Raw genomic sequence first — 13,011 nt, 5'->3', positions numbered from 1 at the left:
ATTATAATTACATTAGATGATGTTCTAATTTTCAATTGTTCCTGCTATGCAGATATAGGTCTAAATATTTCACAGTATGACACTGTTATAGTTTTACATGTTACTATTTTTAATTTGCTAAATTTTTGTTTCAAAACATTTGTATCTATTACATTTGTATCTATTACAAATATAAGATATTTGCATAGATATGAAACATTTGTATGATATAAAACATTTGTATCTATTACTGTAATACCGACTTGTGATGCATTTTCTTCTGTCCTTGTCTGGATTTTGGTGTCATGATCCTATAAGCTTACTATAGGATTGCAGTTATTGATTGCAATTACCCCTTTCTAAAAATATTATCTGGACACATGTAAAATATCTTGAGATTATTCTTTCATTGAACATTTGATAAAATTAATCAGTAAAATACAATTCATGTAATTGTTTTTTCACCTATTAGTGCTTTCAAATTTTATTTACATTGCATTATTTTAGGACATTGTCCATTTACTAACATAAAAACCAAATCCAAATCAATTTTTTTTTCTTATTTCTGATATTTTACGTGTATTTTTTCTAATTGCATTTCTTTACTATTTTTGTTTTTGTTTTCTGGGAACAGATTTATTGAGATATCATTTACATTCCATGTAATTCATTCTTTTAAATTGTACAACTCCATATTTTTCAGTGTATTTGCAAAGTCGCACAAGCATTACCGGAACCAATAACTGCACATTTATCCATTTATTAGCTGACAGATGTTTGAGTTGTTTTCAGATTTTGGCCATTATGAATATTTGACTTCTATGACTATTCACATACATGTTTTTGTGTGAACATATTTTCACTTCACCTAGACACATACTTGTAATAAAATATTATGGAAACTCTTTTAACAATTAAGTTCAATTAAATTGTCATTACCTATATCCAATTTTCATTTTTTTTTTTTTTTTTTTTTTGGTGGGGCACCTTATTGGCAAATTAAATTGGAGATAAATACTAATATCATGAGAATTAGAATTTAAAAAAGAATAAAACTGGTTTGCAAATAATATAATCATATGCATTGATAATCAAAATTATAAGAAATGTTAAATCATTTAATGTACTTACAAGCTGTAAGATTAAATAAAAATCAAATGTATTTATGTACCCAAACACAAACCAAAATATGTAAATGATACAAATATAATTCTCATTCAAAAAAAGTAAGTCCTAAAAGATTACCTACAGTGTGTTATTTGGGCACATATATACAAAAAAAGATAATATAATACAAAAGAAAAATAAGAAAATGTTTAACACAAATTTCAGGAGACTCTCTCTCCTGATTGTACTGAGGAAGAGGCCTGTAGGGTTTTGTCAAAGATTCTGAATTATTCTGTGTATTAATCTGGATTGTAAATATTCTAATATTTATGTTATTTTAATATATTAAACATATAAAAACATTTTACATTTCCATATAGATATATATTTTACCACTTAAAAGCATGTGGAACAACACAGAGCTAAGAAAGGCAAAGATAGTCCTAAGAAAGATTTGAACTAACAGATATCCAAACTCATTTTAGCCTTATTGAAATAAATAGAATGTGGTTTTGGAGGATAGAACAAAACAAAGTAAAGAAATAAACTGCCTCATGAATAGGAACTTTAATAACAGAGATCATATTTGAAATTACTGAGGGAAGAGGAGACCACAGCATAAATGACACAGGGACATGTATTATCCACATGAAAAATAAAATGTGAATATTATAGAAAAGGTTGATGAATTGAAATTAAAATGAAATACTTTGTACATCAAAAGGCACTAAAATGAGTAAAACTATAAATCATATGTTGAGAGAAGATATTTTCACACACATAAATAAAGAACTCATAATATATAAGTAACCTTTATAGAAAAGTTAATAACATATTAGGGAAAATATAGATCATTGGGAGCTAATGGGAAAAAAATGGTAAAACGAATTCAGAAAAAAATTTATCTTTATATTGTAAATTTAAAAATTTAAAAACCATTAACCTAAAAGTCCAGTTCTATCAATACAACCTACATTTTTTTTTTTTTTTTAAGAATTAGCATCTGGCATCAGATATATGTTGTTCTTAATATTCTTAACAGCATTATTCTCAATGGCAAAAACAAAAATATAACAAAACCTTTTTGGTTTTTAGAAACATCACAAATGTGCATTGACAGGAAAATAAAATAATAAACTGTGGTTGATATGATTTGGAACTGTGGCCTCACCCAAATCTCATGTTCAATTGTAATCCCCAGTGTTGAAGTTGGGACCTAGTGGGAGATGATTGGCTCATGGGTGCAAATTTCTCATGAATTGTTTACTACCATCCTCTTGGTACTGTCTAGTGAGTGAGTTCTCATGCTATCTGGTCGTTTAAATGTGTGTGGAACCTCCCCTCTCTCTCGATCCCGCTCCTGCTTTCACCATATAAAGTGCCTTCCACTATGATTGTAAGCTTCTTGAAGCCTCCCCAGAAGCCAACAAGATGCTAGCATCATGCTTCCTGTATAGCCTGCAGAACCATGAGCCAATTAAATCTCTTTCCTTTATGAATTACCCAGTCTCAGATATTTCTTTATAGCAATGTGAGATTGAACTAATACAGTCAAATATTCATACAATGGAATTAACTCTAAAGCCATGAATATATCTTAGAAACAGAATGCTTCATTGTATGAATATACTATTACATGCTATCGATATATTCACAGGTTCTGGTGATTAGAATGTGGACATCTGACTATCACAAACTAAATTGATTATTAACAGTTTTATAAAATTTAGAAACAAGCAAAACAAGTAAAGTGTATAGCTTCGGGTGAAATAACTTCTATGGTTATTTTCTATTTTTAAAAGCAAGGAAATGGTGAAGACAAAACCCAAGATAGTATTTTCCTCCATGAGTGTAAGGGAAGACTAGGGAACGGGATAGCAGGTAAGTAGTACATGGCTAGATGTAAGGTATTAGCAACATTAAATTATTCAACTTCTGCAGTATGTTGAAGGGTTTTAAATTATTCTTTTAAGTTTTTGTACATTTTACATATTTTTCTGTAATATGTTTTACTTTAAGATATCATTGAGATAATATAGTTCAATAAAAAATGAAAACATTAAGCATGGAAATTGAAATATATATATACAGTATTTTGAAAGAAAATATATATTTGGTTCTAACACTACATGCATTAGGACTCATTGTAGATAATTTATAGACACAAGGCAGGTAAATTATAACTTAATTAATATTAGAAGCAATATGAGACTATGATTATAAACCTATCTGCTGTTAAAAATTACCTGAACAAAAAATAGGGCTCGTACCCTAATATTTTTAAATTCATGTTTTATTTTTATAACTTATCTCAAACATTTAGTGTCAAAAATACCTCACACAGTATAAAACAGTATATTATTCAATGGGATTTTATTGCTTATGTGTAGATGTGTGTTCAAGCAGTATATTTGTCAGCTCGGGCTGTCATAATAAAATATCAGAAATTGGGTGGCTTGAAAGAACAGAATATATTTTCTCAACAGTTCTGAATGCTGGAAGTCCAAGATCACAGCGCCAGCAAGGTCAGTTTCTGGTGAGGGCTCTCTTCCTGGCTTGTAGGTGTCTGCCTTCTTGCTGTGTCTTCACATAGCAAAAGAGAGAGAACAATCTCTTCCGTGTCTCTTCCCTCTATAAGGGCACTAATTCCATCATGGGGGCCCTACCCTTATGACTTCATCTAAAACTGAATAGCTGACAAAGGCCCTGTCTTCAAATACTATCACATTGGGACTTAAAGCTCTAGCATATGAATTTCGGCAGGGCAGTTCAGTTCATAGAACACAATTCTCATTTTTAAAAGTGCCCTCTGTAAATAAAGTATTGTCTAAAAAGTTTTTGAAGTATGAATACAGTGAAAAGTTTTATTCCAGAAAGTCTATTATTATTAATAAAATCTAAAACCAGCTTTGTTTACTACTTGAGTTTTATTTCTCCTGGCAATGTGGTACATATTAAAGAAATAAATGTATTTTTAGTATGTACAAATATGCCATTTTTAATGCTAATGTAGCATTGTTTGGAGGAAGGTGAAGGAAGAAAGCAAAACCAAAGAGGTGGAATAACATCTAATAGTGGAGACAACATAAAATTCATAACATTTTAATGATTATTTTTCAACAAAACTATGTCATAAAATAATCTTCCTCCAAAGATAAGAGCTCTCATATGTAGATTTTAAATTTTAAGATGTACTTTCCTAATTTGAATCTTATTTCAATCTTGTGTTTTAGGAAGGATGCAAAAAATGACATCAAGCTATAAATATTTCAAATTTCAATTCTTGAAATTAATAACCAAAAACATGTCTGAATGTGAACCATTCTGCTGCAGCACTAAATTATTTAACAAGCAATAGTAAGATCAAATTACTGTTTGACCCACTTAGATGACAGAGACAAATCCAGATTTATGTACTGTGGATCAATTTAACAATCTCATTCCATGACCCATACCCTATTTTACGTACATCTGCACCTAGACAGACTCATCACCATAACCATTTTCAAATTTGATTTGTTGTAATCATGCCAGAAAGAAAGAGATTAAAAGACTGTACTTAAACAGCTGAAAATTTTCATTTAAAATAATAGCAGCTAGGGATAACTCCCTACACAATAAATTCGAGTAGTTATCAGGGCCTGTATTTATTGCGTCGGTGTCATTTACTTGTCAATCTAAGTCCATTTGGTTGAAGATATTTAAACCCACCACACAGAAACAAAACATAAAAAGACTGATCATGAAAAATAGGCTCTAGAAGAATGTGCATATATATCAAATTAATACAAATTTGAAGCACACTGATCAAATGCAGAAAGAATTCTACTAAGTGTTAAAACAGTTGAAAAAGTTCTCCCCCACCCGCAAGACCTACTTTTAAGTTCCTTTGATACAAGGTGGCACAAAGTCAAGAGAGAACTTAAAACAAGCTCCACATTAATATTTGAAAAAGGGCACCCACTGTGTTTGATGTGGCGCCCTTCATGCAAATCATGTAGTCCAAGAGAAATCCCAGTAGGAAAGATGTTGCTTTCTTCTTAGCATGCTCCCTCTTTTCTGCTGGATAATAATGAACTTCTCACACTCCCTTCGCAACCCCCCTTAAGCTATACAGAAATTAAGTTATTACTTGCTAGCTGAAGACTCTTTTGTCAGTTATCAGAATGTATTTTCTTATTGATTTTTGTTTAAGAGAAAGAAATGCACATTCAAAATTTTATAGGGGTAATTTTTTTCGCCTTATTTTTCTAATAATGAGCAGAATAAGCTCTGAGCAAATGTGGCTAGAATGAGATACGTTCATTTAAATTATTTCAAAGTATGATTGATATGTATAGGAAACCATTTCTTTATGCTCTGGGAACATGCAGGAGTACTGACTTAGTTGGAGAGGGAAAATTATTAATGACTAGAGCCAATGCATAAGAAACATGCCATATGGCCCATGGGAACCCCATTTAAAGCACTCTCACATTTGGGGGTAAATGCAGAAACTAAACACCAAACTTGGAATTACTGTTATTTTAACAACACTCATTTGTTGTGTATTTGGGAGCTCCAAATGTCTGGTAACTACGTGTCCTCAGGAATATTTAGAAAACTAGAAGAAAAATAGCCCTAAGTATTTTCTTCTTTAATAACAATATAGGAATATTTCACATCTTGTCCCTACCACACACATACCAAATTCATCTAGGGGAACCCTTGAGTAACTTTTTTTTGGTGTTCTTAAAATGGCAATTATTTTTATTGTGGTGAAACCTAAAGTTTCAAGCTTATACTGCTAAATATAATAAAGAAAATATAAACTATACTTCACTTACTAGTTTGTCAATCACTTCCACATACTCATTTTTCATTTAAACCTCTTCAAAATTGGATTCACAAATTACTCTTACTGTCCCCATTTAGCAAAGACATCAATTCTTAGAAATATTATTTAAATTACCTCCATAAGTATTAAAATGTGATACAACACTCTTGTCTTCTGACTGCAGATAACTTGAACTTCTTAAAATAACCTAACTTCTGTATCATGAATTAAAATCAAGAGAATAGAATCTGGCCTGAAATCTTCATGGGACATTAGGTAAACAAGTTCCTCCATGTTTACTCTACACATCCTCTCCAAGGTGTGAAAGTGAGCATATATATGGCGATTCAAAGAGTCTTTGGAAGTTTTCCGGAAACGTAGCACTCTTCTAACTGAGAAACAATAAAAACTGCATACCCAGGTCCAGGTTAAATTTACTTTATGTTTGTCACTGAAAGATATGTCCTAAGGCTGGTTCACAAAGTCTGTCTACCCTACGCCATGCTCTCCTTCCCCCTGTACCTTCATGCTTCTACTTCAGTGAATACAAAATCTTGGATAGGAATGTGGAATTGATTACTTCATGTTTTAGATTATTAAATATCCTGTCATATATTATTTGCTTAACAGTTCTATCTCTTAATGCACTCTTGCACTTATATGTTACTGATTTTTTAAGATATATTATTTTGACAACATAAGTTTTTCACAAGGTTATTTGAATAGCCATCTGATATGATAGGAAAGAAGGTCTCACACCAGGGGTATTTCTTTTGTTTTTAAGTAATTGATTATACTGGTTGTGATCAATTCCAGAAACTACGAGACTATAATATGGCCAAAATAATTGATCTGCCATTTCAAAATCTAAACATCCCTGGAATTTCTTATTTCTGTACAAATGTAACACTCTTAATAACATTTTAATCTGATAATGAAAATTATAATGAGAATATTCATTTCTTATACAGCGGGCTCATATAATTTCCTTTGTGTTCATGGACTTTGACCATGCTATTTTCCTTATATGTCTTATTGTTCCTATTTTTAATATGCACTTTCAAAAATTATTTTGCCTAAGCCATTGCCTTTTTTGAATATCAGCGTTAACTCCATGTTTTTAGAAAATAGGACAACTGATGCAGATTTAGAATTAAGAACCACAGATATAAAAAGGCCTACTTAATATTCTGCTCACATTCTGTAAAAAAAAAAAAAAAAAAAAAAAAAAAAAATATATATATATATATATATATATATATATATATATATATATATCTCACAGTAAAGCTACAAAGGCACATCAATAGTACTGAATTTGAATTTTGGAAAAATCTTGAACAAAGTCTTTAGTTTTCTTTTTGAATAAAATTAACATGTCTACTGACAGAGAAAAATAAACTCAATGAAATAAATAGATAATAATGATGAAAAGGATATGCTTGTCAAAACATGAACTCTAACGATTACTTTGCACAATTACCATCACTTTGATATCCTTTAAATAATAATTTCTCATCATCTCTTCAAATAAGACCATGAATTTCAATATGATGGATCAGACAATTAGTGCATCTAAACTAAAGCCTGCATGTGGTAGGTGCCAGTGGGCTGTTTAAAGGAAAGGCTAAATAAATTGCACCTATGCACTGCTATACACAGCGTGTGATACTGTTCCTGACTTAATCAGATGATATGCTCATGCCTAGCAGCATCTAATTACAATTTTAATGACCCTATCCTTCATAGCTAACATACAGTGACCACTTAAAGACGGAGCAGATAGATATGCTTTATAACCCTCATATCTGGACAGTTTGTATGTGTATTTAGAATTTCTTTATTATACATATATTTGTAAAAATTATTATGCATCTATCATTGACTTTGCTTAGAGAATGAGAGCATTTCTGAAACACAAAGGCAAAAATTACATTTTTTTTTTTGTAAAATAATGAAGATGCTGTTAGAATTCTACTGAAACAAATGATTTATTTTTCTATTTCTTAGTCCCCTGAAAAAAAGAGTGTACAAATATGTTAAGGAATAAAGAACATAGTGCTTAGATTTTATTTAAAGAAAATATTAGTGAAGTCTATTTAAGCACAGGATTAAAAACTAAAAGATGGTATCATTTATTCATAGGTTCTTTATATTAAATGCCTTAATGTTAATGCCTATTATTTCAGCAGATATTCTAAGATTTAGAAATGTTGAATATCCTATTTTATAGTGGTTAGTAGTGATATTAATAAGTAGAGCTATGAGTCTCTCAAAATTATTCTGGGTAAGATTCAGTGATAATTTGTAACATAGTATATAATTAATTTCATTTTAATCTATTTCTGTGCTTTCTGATAAATCTTGCTATAATTTTTTCATTTAATTACTGCCTACATCCAAATAAAAATGTTTTGCATGCATTATTTATTGATTTTATAAAATGTCCATGAATTCTAGTATTTTATTCTTGTTTTTCAGAGGAAGATACTTGACAAGCTCTAGAAGACGATTCAAAGTTAAATAGTGAGTCACGTATGGATAAACTGCATCACTTTATCCATGAAAGTGTTCTTCTTATGTTAATAATTAATGTAAAATGCAATGCATGTTACTTTCTTTCATATGAAAATTTGTATCCTTATTAAATTAGGTAAACATAAGAGTTGATCATCAAGATAGAATTATATGTTAGTGCATCTGTCTTTCTGCAACATAAATCTCTATAACATGCTTACTAATAAATTAAAAGGAATAAAATATAATACTAAACATTTGTATGCATATCGTTTAATATTATCTTCCAAAGACTACCTTTCAAAGAGTATAATTATAAACTTTTAGGGACTGGAGAGTTCTCTCCAAGAGTCAATTATAAGCTGAAATTGCTGTATAGGTTAGAGTTAAGAAGGGAAAACAAGAAAGTAAATGGGAGGAAAATCATTTCAGATGGAAAAAGCTATATTTTTGTGTTGGTTGATAAGAGCATAGAAGTTCAATAACTTAGTACTTGAAGGAATGAAACAAAAGCAAAATACAGGAGCATAAAAATCACGGTGGTTCAAGATGAGGCAGGAAGCCAGACTAACAAAATTCCTGTAAGTGTAGCAAACATTATACCTGTATTACAGTGGCAATATGAAGCCTTAAAAGAGCTTGTACAGGAAGCCCATCTGACATTTTTAAAAGCATGTTCTAGTTGCTCTCTACAAGGTAGATTGGAGCTGAGCAAGTATGGATGCAATGAACTACTGAGACAGGGATGGAAGTAAGTGATAATGATACCTCAAACACTTTACTAATCTGTTTGAATAAGGCAACGTTTCCCAAACTTTAGTGAGCATCAGAGGACTAGTAAAAACACAAATTACACATCACAAGAACCAGAGTTTCTGATTCAGAAAATCTGGAATGAATTCTGGGAGTTTGTGTTACTTACCCATTCCTAGGTGATGCTACTGCTGCTGTTGCTTCAAGTATGACATGTTGAGAAATACTAGCCTCAAAAATAAAATGTACACTGCCTTCTACTCAGTACTAACTTGATAAGGTACACAAACCCTTATTAGGTTTGTCAGTTTTAGTAAAAAAAAAAAAATATAAGGCTCCCAGCTAAATTTGAATTTTGGACAAACAACAAATAAAATTTTAATGTATGTTCCATGCCATATTAAAATTCAAATTTAATTGGGAATCCTGTGTTTTATCTTTCAACTCTGCAGCCCTGATAGACCAGTGATGGAATGTTCTGTAAAATACACTCAGAAGTGTACTTTATTAAGAACTGCTAGACACCTTCCAAAATGGATGACTTTATGCCTCCCAGATCAATATGCAAGCATTCTCCTTGCTCTACAACCTCACTGATGCTTGGTATCACCAAGCCAGTATTCAAATACTTCTGAATTTTTATGAGGCTTCTCTATTTTTATCCTAAACATTTAAACATAAAATTTACAAGTAGGCATCAACTTAACATTTTTTTCATAAATCATTGACCTTTCATTTTAAATATATAATCGCATTTAAACATTAAATATAACATGTTTGTCCTCTAACGTATAATAAATAATTGAACCCAACACTCATCTATACATAACATTAGAAATGAAAACTTTAAATTATATTTGAAATGTTCTGTGCATCTTTTCTATCAGCATTATCTCCTATCTCTCCCTTACATCAAAAGATAACCTCTATCTTATCTTCCAGGCTTATTTAATTTCTTCTATCTTTAAAAGATGAATATATATTTTCCTATTTGTGACTAAGGTTTAAATACAGAGCTGTATTTATCTATTATCCCTATATTTTATAGCTCAACCTTTTTAGAAACGAATGTCTATTAATATGTGTAGCTTTCCATCATTCACAGTGCTTCATTACATACCCTTGTATGTACTATTGATTGCTTTTTTGATTGATTAACTGAGAGGCCTTTAGGATTCCCCATATTGTTTACTGGGATGAACAACACTATTAGAAGCATTTTTGTAGATGTCCCTTTGCGAGCACATGAAGAAGTACGTGTGAAGAAGTGGTATTGCTTGACGATGAGGTGTGTTACTTTAGTATTTTCAAATTGCTCTCCAAAGGGAAGTTAAAACATTTTTTTGTTATTGATTTCTAGTTAGATTCTAATATAGTTAGAAAATTTGCTTTGCATAATTTTGAACAATGTTACATTTGATTAACTTAGTTTTATGACTATCAGATATTCTATTTTGGGAAGGGTTCCATGTGTACTTGAAATGTATGTCCATTCTGTTCATTTAGTGTTGAGTGTATATTTGCCCATTTTTCTAGTCTATCGATTTTTGCTTTATGTATTTTGTTGCTATGTTTTTGAGTATATATATATATATTTAGTCAACATAGATTTCTCTTGATTAGTATTTGTTGCTATATATTTTTTCATTTTTTTCTTTTACCCTGTCTACATCATTATATTCAGGGTTTTGTATGTGTGTAGATATTGTTCACGTATTTACCTTAGGAAATATAATGTACATTATTATTTTGCAGTCTAGTATTATACTGCGAAAATAATTAACGTTTTTCCTCTTCAAGGAAATATAAGTAACATACCATAATATTTGTTACTTTTCGTCAACCCATTCTGTTGTAGTTGTAATAGCTTTAAATCAACTTAAAATCCCACCAGGCAATGTTTTAATTTTTCCTTTCCTTTTGATAATCATGCACATGTCAAAGAAGTTACATAGGAGTATTATACCTAGCCAGAGGTTTACTATTTCTCCAATTGTCTTTTGATATAATTTATTTTAGTATAAGCAAACTCAATGACATTAAAGTTTTATAAAAATTTTGTGGGCTTCAAGAAATTCTTTTTTTTTATTATTATTATACTTTAAGTTCTAGGGTACATGTGCATAATGTGCAGGTTTGTTACATATGTATACATGTGCCATGTTGGTGTGCTGCACCCATCAACTTGTCAGCACCCATCAATTCATCATTTATATCAGGTATAACTCCCCAATGCAATCCCTCCCCCCTCCCCCCTCCTCCCTCCCCATGATAGGCCCCGGTGTGTGATGTTCCCCTTCCCGAGTCCAAGTGAGCTCATTGTTCAGTTCCCACCTATGAGTGAGAACACACAGTGTTTGGTTTTCTCTTCTTGTGATAGTTTGCTAAGAATGATGGTTTCCAGCTGCATCCATGTCCCTACAAAGGACGCAAACTCATCCTTTTTTATGGCTGCATAGTATTCCATGGTGTATATGTGCCACATTTCCTTAATCCAGTCTGTCACTGATGGACATTTGGGTTGATTCCAAGTCTTTGCTATTGTGAATAGTGCCGCAATAAACATACGTGTGCATGTGTCTTTGTAGTAGCATAATTTATAATCCTTTGGGTATATACCCAGTAGTGGGATGGCTGGGTCATATGGTACATCTAGTTCTAGATCCTTGAGGAATTGCCATACTCTTTTCCATAATGGTTGAACTAGTTTACAATCCCACCAACAGTGTAAAAGTGTTCCTATTTCTCCACATCCTCTCCAACACCTGTTGTTTCCTGATTTTTTAATGATTGCCATGCTAACTGGTGTGAGATGGTATCTCATTGTGGTTTTGATTTGCATTTCTCTGATGGCCAGTGATGATGAGCATTTTTTCATGTGTCTGTTGGTTGTATGAATGTCTTCTTTTGAGAAATGTCTGTTCATATCCTTTCCCCACTTTTGGATGGGGTTGTTTGTTTTTTTCTTGTATATTTGTTTGAGTTCTTTGTAGATTCTGGAAATTAGCCCTTTGTCAGATGAGTAGATTGCAAAAATTTTCTCCCATTCTGTAGGTTGTCTGTTCACTCTGCTGGTAGTTTCTTTTGCTGTGCAGAAGCCCTTTAGTTTAATTAGATCCCATTTGTCAATTTTGGCTTTTGCTGCCGTTGCTTTTGGTGTTTTAGACATGAAGTCCTTGCCCATGCCTATGTCCTGAATGTTACTACCTAGATTTTCTTCTAGGGTTTTTATGGTATTAGGTCTAACATTTAAGTCTCTAATCCATCTTGAATTAATCTTCATATAAGGAGTAAGGAAAGGATCCAGTTTCAGCTTTCTACTTATGGCTAGCCAATTTTCCCAGCACCATTTATTAAATAGGGAATCCTTTCCCCATTTCTTGTTTTTGTCAGGTTTGTCAAAGATCAGATGGTTGTAGATGTGTGGCATTATTTCTGAGGGCTCCGTTCTGTTCCATTGGTCTATATCTCTGTTTTGGTACCAGTACCATGCTGTTTTGGTTACTGTAGCCTTGTAGTATAGTTTGAAGTCAGGTAGCGTGACGCCTCCGGCTTTGTCCTTTTGACTTAGGATTGTCTTGGCAATGCGAGCTCTTTTTTGGTTCCATATGAACTTTAAAGCCGTTTTTTCCAATTCTGTGAAGAAGCTCATTGGTAGCTTGATGGGGATGGCATTGAATCTATAAATAACGTTGGGCAGTATAGCCATTTTCACAATATTGATTCTTCCTATCCATGAGCATGGTATGTTCTTCCATTTGTTTGTGTCCTCTTTGATTTCACTGAGCAGTGGTTTGTAGTTCTCCTTGAAGAAGTCCTTTACATCCCTTGTAAGTTGG

Source organism: Piliocolobus tephrosceles, chromosome 5 (assembly GCF_002776525.5).
Source record: "Piliocolobus tephrosceles isolate RC106 chromosome 5, ASM277652v3, whole genome shotgun sequence".
Lineage (NCBI taxonomy): Eukaryota > Metazoa > Chordata > Mammalia > Primates > Cercopithecidae > Piliocolobus > Piliocolobus tephrosceles.
Note: the sequence above shows the minus strand (reverse complement) of the source record.